The 16,996-nt window shown below is 45.9% G+C and overlaps 1 protein-coding gene across 3 annotated transcripts in view; it reads right to left on the bottom strand.

The window, feature by feature from the left end:
• Positions 1 to 5,462: 5,462 nt before the first annotated feature.
• Positions 5,463 to 16,996, bottom strand: part of Slc4a8 (solute carrier family 4 member 8) — a 106,073-nt gene continuing 94,539 nt past the window's right edge. The window contains exons 26-27 of one of the 3 annotated variants that reach the window (XR_015446966.1): positions 14,590 to 14,708; positions 12,396 to 13,125 (exon numbers count right to left, since the gene is read on the bottom strand). The gene's annotated coding sequence lies outside the window, so the exon portion shown is untranslated. Of the gene's footprint in view, positions 5,482 to 12,395; positions 13,126 to 14,589; positions 14,709 to 16,996 lie in introns of those variants that run through there. The other 2 variants (XR_002388888.2, XR_015446967.1) reach the window with 2 other exon arrangements.

The raw sequence follows: 16,996 nt of genomic DNA, 5'->3' as shown, positions 1-16,996 counted from the left end.
ATGCCCAGACCTTTTTTTAAAGAAGTTGAGAGGTGGTTTACATGATTTCTGTTTATAAGTCATTGCCCAGAACTTAGTCAAGAGACACATGTAGCTGCAGATAGGCTAGGAAATGTAGGTTTACTTATGACCTCATCCGCAGCTAAAATGCTGTAATTTTGGAAGAAGAGAATAGATACTGAAAGACAGCAAGCTGTCTCCGCCTCCTCACTTCACTCTTTCCAGCTCATGTCTAATACAGCTGTATACATATGTAAATGTTTGCTAGGAATAAAGACTAGATCAGGGCTGGGGGCATAGCTAACTGGCAAGGCACTCACCTATCATGCATGAGGCCCTGGTTCAATCCCTAGCACCACAAAAACAAAAACATAAAAAAGGAGGATGTTTGTGGTTTGAATGTTACTTGTCCTCCCCCCACCCCAACCAAAGGTTCATGTGTTGGTGGCTTGGTCTTCAGTGGGTGGTGGCAGGTGGTGGACTTTGAGGAGTTGGGGACTCATGGGAGGTTCTTAGGTCAATTGGGGGTGCTGCCTTCAGAGGGATTAAGATAGTTCTTATGTGACTCTTTGACAGTTCTCACCAGACTACTGTTATAGAGGCCCAAGCCTGGCTCCAGCTCTCTGGCTTCCTGTCTGGTAACATGATCACTTGCTCCCACAAATGTCCTGCTATTGTTATCTGCCAGGAGATGACACAGCTGGAATGGGGATGTGCTCTTCAGAACCTCTGCCATGCTGTGTGGACTTTTGGGTTCCAAATCTATGAGTTAAGTAAACCTCTTTCCTTCATAAAGTTAGTCTGTCTCAGGTATTTCATTATAGCAATGAAAAAAATAGACTAATGCAGGATATCAAAGAGCCACAAGAACCAACTTAAAAGAGCTCCCAATGGCCAAAGCTGGAATAATTTGAGAAACAAAATAGTATGGTGTTGGATTACAACTCAAAGTATGGACTATAAATAAGTACACATTAGTATAAAATAATGATTCAATAAATAGATGGGAATAAGGGACAAATCTTTCTTACAGTTGAATTCTAAGTAGTAGATAATCCCCCTCCTGGGGAAGTGGACTTAGTCCTTGGCCCTTTTGTCTGTGGGCTGGACTCACATTAAAAAACAGCATGGAAAAGGAGGAAATAGTGATTTTACAATGGAGACTCTTGACAAACACTCCATAAACCAAATGATCAAGGTTAAGCTCACCAGTGACAAGTCATGTTAATAGCACATCCTCTGTTACGATGTGATAAGGAAGACACTTCACTCCTGTGCTATTCTTCCCCAAACCCATAATCCCAGTCTGGACATGAAAAAAACATCAGACACCTAAACTGAGGGACAATCTATAAACATTGCACCAGTACTTTTGTTTTGTATTGTTTTTGGCCAGAGAAATAAGAGGTGAGGGCTTCCCTATGCCCGGGCTCCAGTGCTTATGGCTGCTTCTCATATCCAGGATAGAGGACTTCCATCGCCTGCAGAACAGCGCACCAGCCCTCCTCAAATCTAGCAAGAGCAGAAAAAGCAAGGGAAGGCTGAGGAACTGTCACAGACCAGATGGCTAAGGAGGCACAATGATTAAATGCCACGTGGTGCCCTGGATTGGATCCTGGAACTAAAAACTGGAAAAACTGCTGGAATGCAAATGGATTTTAGAGTTTAGTTAGTACCGATGCACCAACATTGTTTTCTTAGTTTTAAGAAATGTTCCATAGTAATATAAAACATCACCACCAGGGAAAACTGGGTGAAGGGAAATAAGGGAACTTTCAGTATTATCTTTATAAATTTTCTGTAAATCAAAAATTATTGAAGAATTTAAAGTGTATATATATATATGTATATACATATATATATATAACTTACATATATAACTTAGGTGTGTGTGTGGAGATGACTCAGACCCAGAAATGTACTTTCACGTCAGTAGCTTTCAAGCTTTTCTGAGTAAGACACCAGTGCAAGAAGTGTTGTTTCCATTGTGATCCAGCACACACACACACACACACACACACACACAGACGTACACACACGCATATTATAACCAAACAAAATTGTCCCCAAACATACCTACCACACACAATGCTCTGTGATGTTTTCTTTTCTATTCTATTCCACTTCAATTTAAAATGCTGGTCTCAGCCTGCTCGTGAGCTTCTTTTCTCCTGGAATTCTGCTGTACCTGACCAGCTCCCCACCCTCGGCTCCCACCCAGCCGGGCACACTGCCAAGTGCAAGGCTCCCGTGCTTGCTGTTCCTGCTGTGGGAACCACTCTTCATGCAGACGCTGGGACAGTTCAGTCCATCGCTTCATTTGGGTCTTGGCTCAAATGTCATCACCACCCCCAGAAAGGGCTCCTCGGAGTCCCTGTCTACAGTCAGCCCCACGTAACCCTACTGCTCTGTCCCCAGTCCCCTGCTTTCTATGTCTTTGTGGCACAGAGCACAGCCTGTTGTTCTGTTACATAGATTTATGATATTTTCACTCATTGCCCCGCTCCCTGACTAGGAAGTCAGCTGTATGAAACAGGGACTTGATCAGTTTCATTCACTGCTGTGACCTACTGCCTGGTGCACAGCAGCCACAGAATAAATGTCACTTTGTTGAGTTCTCTAAATTTCTACATACAAATAGGTAAAACAGGACTTGACTGAGCTCGGGTTTTCTTCCTTCCTCCTCCTAGCTCCATTTCCCCGCTCTCCTGCCTCAGTATTGTGTGCTCTGTGCTGCACCCCTCCAACCCCTGCCCTCAGCCTCACCAGGGCGGGCAGCTCTGATTCAGTAATCAGCCTCTTTGCTTGTATGTGGCAGCCTCTTTTCTCTCCAAGAAGAAAGAATGGAGGAAAAGGGGGGAAGGAGAGAAAAGAAATGCATTGTCTTTTTCCACCACCATTTCTCTTACGATTAAAATAAAACGAGTCCCTCTTGGCCATTTTGCTTCTTCAGGGCTCACTCATTGCACCTGCCCGACTTTGATATACTTTACTGGCATTTAGATCATTTCGGCATAAAATGACTTAAAATGCTTTGACTATAGTCTATAGCTAGGGATTAGTGACTGGTTACAAATGCTTCTACCTCAAAGGTTGTACTTTTCCCCCCCCTTGTTGACCATTTTCAGGGAGATTTCTAACAGTTTCCTCATAATTATGGATTTTAAAAGGAGGCTTCAATTGTTAAGTAGAAAGAACATAGGCTCTAGGAGCATGATCGATGTATACAGAATATTGTCTATATAAAAAGGGCAGGTGGAGCATAAGTGTTTAGTTTTTGATTATCAATACAGAAAGTACTCAGAAAATATACATAAGAAATCAGTAACATTGGTCCCAGGCTGGGGATTTAGCTCGGTGGTTTCATCTCCTGCTGTGCAAGCGCAAGGATCCGAATTCAATCCCTGGTACAAAACAAACGAACAAACAAACATTGGTTCCTTCTGGAGGGTCTCCTGGAAGCAGGAACACTTTAGTTTCCTACTGCAAGCACTTAATGAATTAACCGTATGAGATTCGCCTACACAGGTGGACACAGGTAGAGCCAAGCTGTGTTGTGGAGGTGGAAGCAGCTGCCCTTGGGTGTCTTAGACATTGACAGCAAAGCCCACAGTATTTCCTAGTGGATGTAGGGCGGAGATGTGAAGTGGATGCAGGGGACTGAAGTCTTTCATACTTGGGGCCATTTTACCCTAAGCCCCAGGGACTTTTCATTTTATTATACTAAATGTGTTAAAATGCACTCACTTCAACATTAAATATAATTTGTCCTGTAAATTTGAAAGTAGTTTTAAAATTTTGTTTGGGCAATTATTCGGCTATGAGCAATATTTAATTTACAATTGGCTACAATTTCCCAGGAGTCACTATCTCTACCCGGGAATTCTTATGAAGTGAGAAAGTCTAACCCATAAATTCTTTTCAAATGCAATGAATATTTATAAATGCCAAATTTAGCATTTAATAAAGTCGACATGATGTTATATTTTACTGACATTTAATTCACCACTTACTAATTTCATTGTACTGGAGGATTTGTTTTTGTTTTGCATTCGAATCCAACAATTTCTTTTTGGGTCCTAGCAGATAAATGGCCCCGTTGATGGTGCGTGTTTCCTACCCCGCCTTCTGGACTGTTTGTCTCAGGGTAAGTTGCCTCTCTCCAACCCTTCAACCTCTCCTCTTGCGGGCTGTGATTGCACCTGGGCGTCTCCTCAACCTCGGGCAGTCACCTGGATTCACAAGCGCCCTCTCTTTAGCCCTCTTCTACTTTCTTCTCCCACCACCCCACCCCACCCCACCCCACCCCCACTTTCTTTTTTGAGTTTTTGAGACAAGGTCTCACCATGTAGTCCCGGCTGGCCTTGAACTCACTGTGTAGCCCCTCCTGGCCTCCAACTCCCAATCCGTCAGCCTCAGCCTCCCAAATGCTGGGATTACAGGCCTGCATCACCACATTTGTCTTCCCCCTCTATTAATTAATGTCTTTTCTCATCTTTCTTTGCCACCTAAAAGCAGTTCCTTTAACACACAGATCTCTGAGCACCAGGCTTTGCTAACGTGCTAATGCCCTAAGTGGTTAACGACTCACCGTCTGGGCAACTTGTTTACATCTTCTGATGGTTATATTTTAATTGCGCCTTTTTTGAGATACAATATTTAAAGTCAAAGAACTATCTTTAATGACGTGAATTTAGGGCTTAGTTGTAGGAGACATTTGCGGCAGGTGCAAAATCCTTTGGGAGTATGTTAAAAAAAAAACATTTTCCCTTAGGAGCTCACATTAGTTGGAGAGATAACAAATGTAACATATAACCAGGGCATAGGCAGGCAGCACCATCAAGGAAGCTAATGAAGGGCTGTTAGCATTCATAATGAAACTTGCTTCCACTTGCAGGGATAGAAGAGGCTTTCTGGAGCAGGTGACTTTTAAATTGGGCCCTACAGGACGAGTAGAATTTGAGTAGGGGTTTGGAGTCCTCTTGCTCTAGTTCTTTCCCTCCTGAGCAGCTGCTGTTCACAAGTTGTTCCAGCAGAGGGCAGGCCGAGCAAAGACCGGAAGGAAAGTCCGATTCTTCAGCAGTCTCACCTGGCTCCGTTCTCCAGCCGTTTAGCTGCCAGGCTTACTATGTAAGAAGGGTGAGAACGCTGTGATTTCTGAAGATGCTGACCCCAAATATGGACTCCAGATTTACAACTTCAGTTTTGCCTGGAATTGGCAGTGAATTTACGTTTTCCATCAGTTTCCTTGGTTCAGAGCAGTCTGAAGCCTGGAACCACCTGTCCCTGTGTCACCTCTCCATGGGCATTAACATGTTTTTTACTTGAGAAGCCAGGCTGGGCAGATTTGGGTGGTCCAGGCTGGGGAATGGAGAGGAATACCTCTGTGGGTTGCCATGGGAACAGGTTCTGTGCATTTCCTCCTACTGCTTGAATAACTGTGAGCTCAGGTCCAGGCACTTTGGTGTTTGAATTATCTCTCTGTTTTAGATCAGATGAGACAAAGAATTGAATTATCTCTCTGTCTTAGATCAGATGAGACAAAGAAAGCTTCATGGGCAAGTAGTTTACTAGGAAAATCCTGAAGGGAAGGGAAAGGCAGAGCAGGGAGGGAGCTGAAGGCAAGCAATGAGTGATTTCCAGTGAAGTACCAGCGTCAGCCTAATCTGGGAGCTCTGTGGCACAGTCTATGGAAAGGGACAAGCCTCCCCCACCTCCACCTCAGGGCAGAGGCCCAGCATTCTCCTTCTGCACTGGCTTTTGTGGGCTGTGACTGCACCTGGACGTCAACTGCAGGGATTTCCAGCTCTTGGTCCTTCTGCAGAAGGCCGTGCTTCACCTTCTGAACACAGATATAAACATGAGCCCGAGCTGGCAAAGGGGCCTGAGAGCAGCTTTACTACTTCCTCCATGGCCCCACCTTTTTACCCACTCTCCTCATAACCAAAAGCTTTGTCTCTCAGGTAGGGCCTCCCATCAGGAGTTGGGGCCCTCTTACTTTTTCACTAGAGGACTTTTCTGGTCTCTGCACATCCCCTGCTGTTCTTGGAGACGTGTGAGAGCTCTCACCTCTGTCCCCTATCCCCTCCTACCCTGTCTGCTCAAAATTTATCCCTTCAGGCTTCTCTGCTCAGCTGTCAATTCAAAAATCAACAGCCCTTGTGGAGGTTTTAATGGCAGAGAAATGCTCCAAGAAGCATTGTGTTGGGGCTAGAGATATAGATCAATAGATCAGGGCCTAGCTGCAAGAGGCCCTGGGTTTTTTCATCCCTAGCATTGCAAAAGCAAAAAACAAAACAAAACAAAACAAAAACACACACACACAGAAAGAAAGAAAAGAAGCATAATGTTGTACCAGATGTCTCCTTTGTGATCACTGAGGAGTGAGCGAGGGCTATGCTCATGGTCTTCAAGCTGCCTAGGAGAGCATCTCTCAGTGAGGTTCCCAGACCTGTGGCTTCCACTGACTGGAAATGCTTGGTACAATATTAATCCCTTTTCCTCCAGCAGGGTCAGGAACTCTGTGTTTCTCACAAGCTCCCTAAGTGATTCTGGTGCTCATCAGAAACGAAAACCACTGTGTAACACTCTAGGGAGAAGGCAGGTCCTCCAGGGAACTCTTGAAGCCGGAGCCTGCACAGCCAACTCCCTCACCTCCATCAAGCCACCACATGCCTTCACCATGCGCCCGCCTGGTCCTCCTGATCCCCTCCACCGGTTCTCCTTCTTTTTACCACAGCATGGGTCACCTTATTTATTATGTTTATTGCTTATAGCTTCTCCTCCAGTCCCCACTAGGACATGAGCAGAGGTATTTGTTTCACTGATGGGTATTTTCCAGAGCCTGGAATGAGATATCTGTACATTGTAGATGTTCAGTAAATATTTGTTGCATGAATAAATTCTGGCAGGTGTGAATGAAGGACTTCTATGGAAACAAGTCAGTGCAGCTGAAGACAAAGACTGCACATTAACCCTTCCCTTCTGAGCTTCTCTGACACTGTGTTGTGCATGCCCTGAGACTGCCCTGGGGGTCAGTGATTCACAAGCAGGACTCACAGGACTCAGGAAAGCAGACAGTCTCACATCTGTGGTTTATTACCAGAAAGGGCGGCTAATGGTAATCTGCCACAGGAAAAGGGCACAGGTGAAGTACAGGAGAAACCAAGCTTGACTTTCTAGAACTGCATTTGATGCCCCCAAAATGGTATGCAGCAAAAAATGCACAAGAAGGCCATGCTAGGATGTACATTTAAACCCTGTTGTCTAGAGTTTTTATTGGGACCAACCTGACAGAGCATGGCTCGGGGCCTCAGGCATATATATAAAACAGGCATTCAAAAGATGGGTTATTGGAGCCGGGGATTTAGTTCAGTGCTGCTGCTGCGTGCCTCACAAACAAAAGGTCCTGAGTTCAATCCCCAGTAGAAAAAAAAAAAAAAAAAAAAGATGGGTTGTTAACGTAACAACCTGTTGGATCAGACTGACACATATAGTGTGGTTAATGCCTCTCAGTCTCCCCTCTCCTCTTTGAACAGAAAAAAACCCTTATCAGGCAAAATATTCCAAGGGCTCAATGACCATCTCTCAGCAGCCAATCAAGGAGTAGGACTCAAGGCAGGCTTTTCTTCAAAAGGCAAGGCTTGAGCAACCCAGACCTGCTAAGTTAGCCCTTTCCTGCAAGACACCAATAAGCAGACCCATCACATGAACCCAACTGAGCTTGAGCCTCTTCTGTATTAATCTATGACATTGATTTGACTTCTCCTCAAGTATCATTGTACCAAATTAAGATATACTTGCAGGCTTATTCTGCCTCACATTTGGGCCATTCATTCATTTAATGGAATTAAAAATCAGGTCCTGTGGGCTAGATGCATTGCTTTCCTGGATATGCAAAAATGGACACGATAGGCCCAGTTCCTGTCTTCAGGAAGTTGAGAGTCCAGCCACATTAGGGCCAGCTCTTGGACTTTGGCATATAAAGGATTCTTCGGAGATAACAGTCTGTCTCCAGGAGGGTCAGGGAATGAGAAGATGAGAAAGACAGAGATGTGGACGAGAAAGCCCTTCTCTAGTTAGCCCCAAGCTTGTGCCTGCAGCAAGCTGTCCCCAGGCTTCCTATGGCATCTTGGATATGAGAGCTGCCTGGAGCAAGGTTGCCTTCTGTGTTAAGGAGCAGCCCAGGACTGTGTAATTTGTCAGACACTTATGTGGCAGCTACTTTGTGCCAGACACTGTTCTAGAGAGTGTACAAGTATAACTCACAGCCCCAGGCTCTTGCCTGTAGCTCCTGGCCCTTCCTGATGCTCTTTGGATTGCATGTCCTAGGGAGGGCAGCAATGTCACCAAAGCCCCTTGTGGCTCTAGTGTTTTCTTACTCTACACACTATTTGGATTGGCTTAGCCCTCCCATCAAAGGCCCATATCCTTCCTGGCCTCTTCTTAGCCGGTCCTTTTCCTTGTATCCTTACGAACCCTCTTCCTTTTGTGAGCACAAGCCCCTAAATTTGGGAGCTTTCCTGCTAATGCTTCTGGTGCCTTGCTTTCACTGAAGCCAGGCTTCCCCAAGATGTGCTGATGCTCAGCTCGGGTAATCAATAAACTGGTGACAAATGCGTCTGAAGCCTGAGAAATGGTAAGGGGAGAAACAAAGATGGAAACGAGTTCAAGAGGAAACCGTGAAGGACAGATCAGGAGTCCCAGACCATATTTCACCGGGTAAGGAGAGGTGAAGAACTCTAAGCCATGGCAAGGGAAGATGGACCAAAGAGGTAGGGGTGGACGGACTCACAGGAGCTTGGGAAACCCAGGATCATCTTGGCCCATGGGTGCCTTTGTGTAAATCTGAAAAAGACCCCCTTCCTCCAGCCAGACTCAGCCGTGCAGGCACATGGGTGAATGGAGGGTGGCCTGGGCCCCAGCTTGCGAGGCCACTCTCCCCTTCAGCTGGGCATCCTCAGGAGAGGCAGCCCTGCCTTGTTCTCCTCCCCGGCAGACAGGTCCAAGGTGGGTTGGCAAACTTAAGGCACTGTGAGTATCTAATCCAAAGGGCAGGCCAAACTCTGCTGTCGGGCTTGGGCTACAGAGGTTTTTGTTGTCTTGTGGCAATCTGAATGCTGCCCGGGAGGGGCTCTCCCAGGAAGGAAAGGCTTTGGAAAAGTGTCCCAGAAGTAGTGGGAATGAGAAGGGGCAGGGGCAGGGCTCCATCCTAATAAGCAAACCAGGCACACAGAACTCCTTGCTTCCTGAGCCCACCCTCGGCCTATCCTTCTGAGACTGCCACACCCCTGTGCATGTCCAGCAGGTGAAGAGGAATTGTCTTGGGCTGCATATGAAATACATAATATAGTTAATATATATGTTACAAGTTCTCATTTTATTATTTTGCTTGTTTGTTTTGTTTTTTGAGACAGGGTTGTGCTTTGTAGTTCAGACTGGCCCTGAACTTGATACAGAAAAGTTTTAGATAACTTAATAGATTAAATATTGGGCCAGGGATTTAGCTCAGTGGTTCCACCACCTGCCTCGCAAGCTAAGAACCCGAGTTCGATCCCTGGTACCCCCCCCCAAAAAAAACCAAACAAATAGACTAAATATTAAGGGAGTTGTAGAAGCAAAATAAGTAATGTGTTCTTTTAATATTTGCTTTTCCCATAACTCCTTGTTTAAGGTGTTGATTATCTGACTCTAAGGGAAACTTCATTAACCTAACAAAGTTACCCAGGCAGGGTGAATTTACAATGTATATGTGCCTATCTCGTGTCAGTGACTTGTAAATAGAAACTGGAATTGTATTTACACGTCAAAGACCACTAGGGATGAGATAATGGCTAAAAAGGATATAAAAAGGGAAATGCTGAACAAAGCGGGTGGGGATACTGACCGGACTGGTTTCTGGCCTTCCCACCTGCTGGTGAGAAGAAATTTTATTATTTTATCCGAATTCTGTATCTCTGTGTATTTCTTTCCGAGATTTCCGTAACAAACTCACTATGTAACCCAGGCTGGCCTCGAACTCATGGCAATCCTCCTGCCTTAACCTCCCAAGTGCTGGGATTTCAGGCATGCACCACCGTGCCAGGCTCAAATCCTCATTTTAAAATATTTTTGATAGCCAGGGATTTAGCTCAATGGTTCCACCACCTGCCTTGAAAGCTCAAGGTCCCAAGTTCCATCCCTGGTACAAAAAAAAAAAAATTCTAGTAAAATATTTTTGATTGTAACATTTTTAAAGAGAAGGAAAGAAAATGTGGCCCGCGGGTTGGCCATGTCATTTCTGTGTCCCTCAGCGCAGCATCAGCTCTACTCACAAACAGTTAGTTCTTGTGGGTTACACACAGAGTCCATTCTCTCCGTGAATGCCTCTGTATGATGGTTATGAACCACAAAGAAAACCAAAAAGTACATGATATCACATGTTAGCAGAGTAATTTTAGTCTTTCTCTTTTTTCTGGTACCGGGGACCAAACTCGGGACCTTGCGCTTGCGAGGCAGGTGGTGGAAGCAGAGTAATTTTAAATCTATCATAAGATGACAGGGATAAAATGAAAAACCTTAAAACTCACTGAAATTCAAAATCCTATCCTCTTTTTGTGGAGAAGAAAACTGAAAGGTCTCCGAAGAAGGGGGGAACACACGGACGTTCCAGCAAGCTTTATTGGGGCGCAGTCTGCAGCCTGCCGGGCTGACTCACAGAATGGAGACCAGCAGCTTCATGGGCTGAGCTGGAAGCTTCTATAGGCATCTTGCAGGAGGGGGAGCACCAGGCCATTGGTGGGGGCGGGGGATTGGGGCTGGGGTGTGTCACAGTAGGTTTCCGTCGGGGGGATGGAGTCACCGCTTTCGGGAAGCCCCTGTCTCACTGGAACATCTGACCATGGAACCGGTGGGGCAGAAAGACCTTAACCAGGCAGACAGTCACTGACAAAGGCAGGTCAGGCCTCAGCTGTGTGGAAGCTCCCTGTTCCTTGTGGCCGGAGTGGGGTAAAGGGAAAGGAGAGGAGGGGGCTTGCTCTGTGGGGGCTCTGAAGTACCTAACAAAACCGGGGATTTAGCTCAGTGGTTTCGCCGCCTGCTGCGTAAGCGCAAGGACTCAAGTTCAATCCCTGGCACCAAAAAAAGAAAGAAAAACTGATACCCAAATTGGGGAAATGTCTTTTAGGAGGGTCACACAGCTAGCAAGTGGCAGAACTGGGATGAGGAGGTGAAATAACACCCAGATGGGGAGAGAAGCTGGCTGGGAGAAGGCTCCTCCGTGGTGGCAGGACCAAGCTTGCCCTGGGCCCTCATCTTGCGGTGGGGTTGGGGGTGCTGAAGTAAAAAGGGAAGTCCTGAGCGTGCTCAGTACTGAACCAGAGAACATCTTCTCCCACCCACAATGGGAATATCAGCAGGGGAGGGGATCTTGGTCTCTAATAAAGTGGTGGTGAATGTGGGTCTTCCCCAGAACCCAGATAGTTTTCTAAATGCCAAAACATTTCTTAAGGATCCTGTTCCTCCTGAAGTGCACTGTCCTAACAGGGACAGAAACAGCGGGTAAACCCCTGAGTACAGGAAACCCATTGTTTCTTTCCTCAGCACTGGGATGTTTGGAGGAGGCCCTCGCCCAGCCTGTCAGCTTTTCTCTGGTCTGGGAAAGAGCTGTGTTGGTGGCTGCTGAAGAATCTGGGCTCCCTACCTACACTCAGGCTGGTGGGAGCCAGAGAGGTCCCGCGCAGAGAGGCATGACTATCTTTCTCAACCAAAGCCTGAGAGGCCCCAAACCATGACCCACCGCGGCAGAGCGGACACGCTCACATCCTGCTGGAGAGCGTCAGCCAGCACTTTGAGGGAAAGCAGTGAGTTAGTCCAATGGCTAGCTTTACAGAGTTTCAGATCCTTTAAACCAGTAATTTCCCTGCAGGAAAAAAAATGTGACATATATAAAAACGCTTACACACAATGATGTTATCACAATGTTGATAATAATAAGCAAAAAATATAATAGCAATGGGGAATTAGTTAAATAAATCATAACATATAGTCATTAATAATGATGTTTGTAATGACTTCTTTTTTCTTGTGTTGAGGATTGAACCCAGGGCCTCACATGTGCTAAGCAAGTGTTTTACCACTGAGATACATTCCCAGACTTGTTTGTAATCATTTTTTGGTAACAGGGATTTTTTAAAATTCCAGGTTTTTCCCCCGATACCAAAAAAAAAAAAAAAAAAGAAATCCAGGTTTTTAACCACATAAATTTTTCGAAGTTAGTTATGTGAAGTGTTGGATTTGGTAATTAGCTTGATGTGGTTTCACAATGTGTATGAATATCAAAACATCAAATTGCACACCTTACATATTTGATTTTTGTCAATAATGCATCAATAAGATACAAAAAATCCAGACTCAAGTACACATACTGCATAATTTTAATAATACAAAAAGAAATATGGTCAGAAGACTAGAAGGAAATGTCAACTAAAATGTTGACAATGGTTCTCTTCAATGGTAAAATTATGGATTTATATTGTCTCCTTCTCATTCCATGATACAATATTGTGGTAGGCAGATATCTCAGATGGTCTCCGTGACTCCTGTGCCTTGGTGCCCAGTCCTCTGTAGAATCCCCTCCCAAGTGTGGGTGAAACCTGTAAGACTAGAAGCAAGAGCTTCTACCCAGTAGGCTGCAGCAAAGGTGATGTAGGTCGCTGTACTTGTGTTACAGGATTTAGCGCAGGGGAAGAGTTTCCACGTACAATTAAAGTCCTTAATCCGTTGGGAGGGAGGCCGTCCCAGCAGGCCCAGCATAAGCAGGTGTTGGAGGCACTCTTCACCTGGCCTTGAAGAAACAGCAGCCCTGCTGTGCCGTGGCTATAAAGAGTAGCTGTAGGGGCCTCAGCCCACAGCCACAAGATCTTAGTTGTCCCAACAACTTGAGTGATCCTGAGCCTCAAAAAGCCTGGAAGCCTGGGTGGACACCTTGATCAGTCCTGTGAGAGAACCTGAAGGGAGGCCTCAGCTAAGCCATGCCAGACTTAGCGTGGGCCTTTCTTTTTCTTTGTCTCTGTCTCTTCATCTCTGTCTCTATCTCTATCTCCGTCTGTCTCTGTCTCTCTCTTTCTTCCTCTTTCTCCTTCGATGCTGAAGATGGAAATCAGGGGTTTGTGCATGCTAGGCAAGTGTTCTACCATTGAGCTACACTCCCAGCCCCAGGACACATTAAGTCACTGAGCTTGTGGCAAATTGTTACATGGTAGTAGAAAACAAAAACATTTCTAATTCTGTGTAACTTTATAATTTTTGTACCCTTTAAATATTGATAATGGCATTGTCAAGTAGAACTCCCTGCAGTGGTGGACCTGTCCAATTTTGTGCCATCCAACAGGCTAATCATTTGCAGAAGCACTTGAAATGGGGCCGGCAAGACTCAGGAAATGAATTCTTTTACACTTTAATTAAGTTTAAATAGCTATATACTTCTGGTGGGTAGCATATTAAGCATTATAGTTCTATAACTTATTTTCTAGTAATTTATAAAATCCTGGCCCACTAAACAAACTGCAGGTAAATAAATGTCCGTGTTGAAAGGAAGTGGTATGAAAACGTACAGACGTAGACCGGAGGGTTTGAGGGACAGGAATGACTGGCCCTCTGGCCCTGAACGTTCTCATCTCCGAAAAGGAAATGACCATAATCGCCCTCAGCTTCAAGGATCACATAAGTTGCTGTGCGGAGAAAGGCTGCTGTGAAGAAAGAAGCCCAGTCCTGCTACTCCCTTCTAGTTCAGCTGGGATGGAAGGGAGCTGCTTTCCTGGGGACATGGTGCTTTCTGGCCTGGGTCACCCAGGCGGAAGAGAGAGTGAGGACGGGCTCCTGGGTCCCAGGAAGCTCTGTTCTCTTGGGCTTTGCCTGTGATTCTAGCTCAAAGGTGCTTGTGTTCCCAGTCTATTGCACTGGCTTTTACCTTTCTTTGTGGATGTGCTCTTCTGGCTGAGTTTAGGAACATTCTGGCCTTTCCCCAAAGGGACTCATACCACTCTGGGGTAGCCCGTAGCTCTTGGGGCTGGGGTGGGGGTGATGAGACTCTTCCTGTGGGTGCACAGCAGACTCCTTGGCCAGGGGCAGAGCAGCAGCAGGATACAAAGGCGGGGGGAGCATATTTAATATCATGAAATATCTGTACATTTGGATAATAAAAATTTCACAAATGTAAGATATGGAAATTGTTGGCAGGTGGGACAGAAATTTAAAAAGCTAAAGAAAGCCTCCTCTGGAGGGTCTGGAGGTAAACTAGTGGAGTAGAAAAAGGAAAGGGATTTGGACACAGATCCAACATTTAATAGCTATGAGATCTTAAGAAAATTACTCAGCAGCTCTGAGCCTCAGTTTCTTCAGCTATAAAATAGCAGTAATTATAGCTATTACACCTCTCTTCACAACAGCCCTTCTGCACACAGCATCTTATGTGACCTTGAAGTTCAGGGTAGTTGTTATTTCCTATTTAGGGATGAGAACATTCAGGGCCAGAGGGCCAGTTATAATTGTGTACCCCATAGAGAGTATATTTTATTTGAAATCATGTCTAGCCCCAAAGCGTCCATGTACCTCATCCAATTTCAATTCTGTAGGAAGGCAACAGTAGTAAGTAGAAGGGAGTTGAGCTGGAGACCCTGCTGGGCTGTCCTATGGGATCGACATGAACAGGAACCAGGGGAGCCTGGGAGCTGGAGGTTGAAGAGGAGAATGAAATAGCATTTTCCAACATGCAACATATCTAGGTAAGTTTTTCCATGCAAGGGAAGATGTGGGTGAGAAGGAACCATAACTGAAGCCATGAGAGGGGCTGTATTAGAGTAGCTGGTGGGAAAAGCAGGGCCCAGAGGCAGGTAGACAACTTCCATTGCCGCCCCAGAGCAGCTGGTGAGAGAACTGAAGTGTGCTATCAATAATGAGATATTTGTCATGGACGATGCAAGGCTGATCTGGAGGCCTAGCCAGGTCCCTCTTTGCTTTATGGCAGTGGTGGCGAACCTAGGGCATGCAGGCTGCAGCAGGCTGTTTGTCATCACTGAAAGCTCTAAAAAGGCTGGGCAGGGTGGCGGATGCCTGTACCCCAGTACTCGGGAGGGTGAAACAGGAGAATTGCCATGAGTTCAAAGCCAGCTTGGGCTACATAGTGAGTTCAAGGCCAGCCTGAACTACATAGCAAGACCCTGTCTCCAAGAAACAAAACAAAACAAAAAGAAAGCTCTAAAAGGTTAGCCATCACTGCTTTATGGTGTTCATTTCCACCCTTCCTTGCTGGGACCTTGCCAATGGGAAGGAGATTCCTGTTCCAGCGATTTAGTTGATCTGAGGGTGTGGCTTTCTCTGTAGTAATATAATGCAATTTCCCTCTGGTTAGGTTTTTCCAATAACTCATTAAAGGCCATGCAAAGCTGAGTCTGTGACCCAGTGATGATATGAAGCTGGGTTCCCCAGGCTAGGGAGTGGATATCACAAACCCTTTACTTCGGACTTTTATTAATGTCAATTTGCCAGAGCTGGGAGAAAACCAGGTACATGGGCACCAGACTGCCCCAACAGGGTTCCTGAGGGTCTAGGTCCTGTGAGGGACTTCTTTCCCCAGGTGCCATGGCCTCAAGCTTTCACCTGCTGGATTCCAGGTTCCAACTTGCCTGGAGCCCTCTAGTTGTCTCTGGCCCCTAAACTTGATTTCCTAGACCCTGACCTTTCTTCTTTCCCAGTGCTGCCACACCTCTGTGGCTCCTGGCTCATCATATCTAAGCCCTAGGGTTCGTCCTGCAAGAGATTCTTGCCCTCATTATAGCTTCAGGAAATGATGGAATTGGAAGAGAGCTTAGAAGCCATCTAAACATGACCCCTTCTTTACACTGATGAGGGAACTGGGGCCCAGGGGAGGAATCGGAAGGTAGTAAAGAGTAGAGTCAGAACTAGAAGAGGATTTCTGACTTCCCCCTGGCCAGGGCCATGAGACAAGGGGTCCTTTAGGAAAGTTTTCTTTAGTGCCTATCAGTACAGTCAGCCTCTTCTTCAATTCACATCCATGTATGTTGCCCCCTTCCCAATTGGAAGCTCTGTGAGTTGGTCACCAGGGTGTCATAACCATGGCAGACAGTGTGAGGTACAGGGTAAGTGCTCTGTCACTGTTGATTTAATAAGCAAGTCAATGTAGCTATGACCAAACAAAACTACTCAGCTCTCAAAGTGGTCTTCTGGTCTAGGGAACTGGACTGGCTGAACCAGCATGGTCAAGAGTGATGTGAACGCTGGGGATTTAGCTCAGTGGTTTCACCGCCTGCTGCGCAAGCGCAAGGACCAGAGTTCGATCCCCGGTACCAAAAAAAAAAAAGAAAAAAGAGTGATGTAAACTTGAGCATGATGGTACTTTGGACTCAGAAAGACGTAGGTTTGAATCCTAGCTCTGGCATCTAGTGGCTGTACCTCATTAGGCAAATTACTTAAATTTTAATATCAGTTTCCACGCCTGAAAAAAGGAATCACAATGTCTCTGGCAGAGAGCTGTTGTGAGAGTTAAGTGAATGATGTGCCGGAAACACGTGACACAGAATGAACACGCACAGCGTGGAGGTTTTTACGTTAGAAATGCTGCTCACTGCTGGTCCTACCCATCATCCTTCAGGAGCAATTCCCGTGCACAGCCGCTGCTGCCCATGTGACCCTGACACGAGCCCTAGGATTGGACCAGGGCAGGGAATGAGTGATACGGATCAACCTGTTCAGCCCCCTTCTGTGTGGGACCTGGGCCATCCAGGCAATTGGTACCTTACAGTGGATTCTCCCTTTGGCCCAGTGGAGGAACCAAGATAATTTGCCTTTTGAAATCCATTGGAGGAAAGTGCCTCAACACTGGCAGAGAAGGGTCCTGACCCTTGCTTAGATTAGGGTATTGCTACACCAAAGATCCCCGGAAGCCAACATCATCAATGCACAGGGCAAGTGGCCCAGTGGGACTGGACTGGCCCAGCAC

This window comes from Heterocephalus glaber, unplaced genomic scaffold (assembly GCF_053883595.1).
Source record: "Heterocephalus glaber isolate CG9 unplaced genomic scaffold, H.glaber_assembly_v1.0 deba00001733, whole genome shotgun sequence".
Lineage (NCBI taxonomy): Eukaryota > Metazoa > Chordata > Mammalia > Rodentia > Bathyergidae > Heterocephalus > Heterocephalus glaber.
This window is presented reverse-complemented; position numbering and strand designations above follow the sequence as displayed.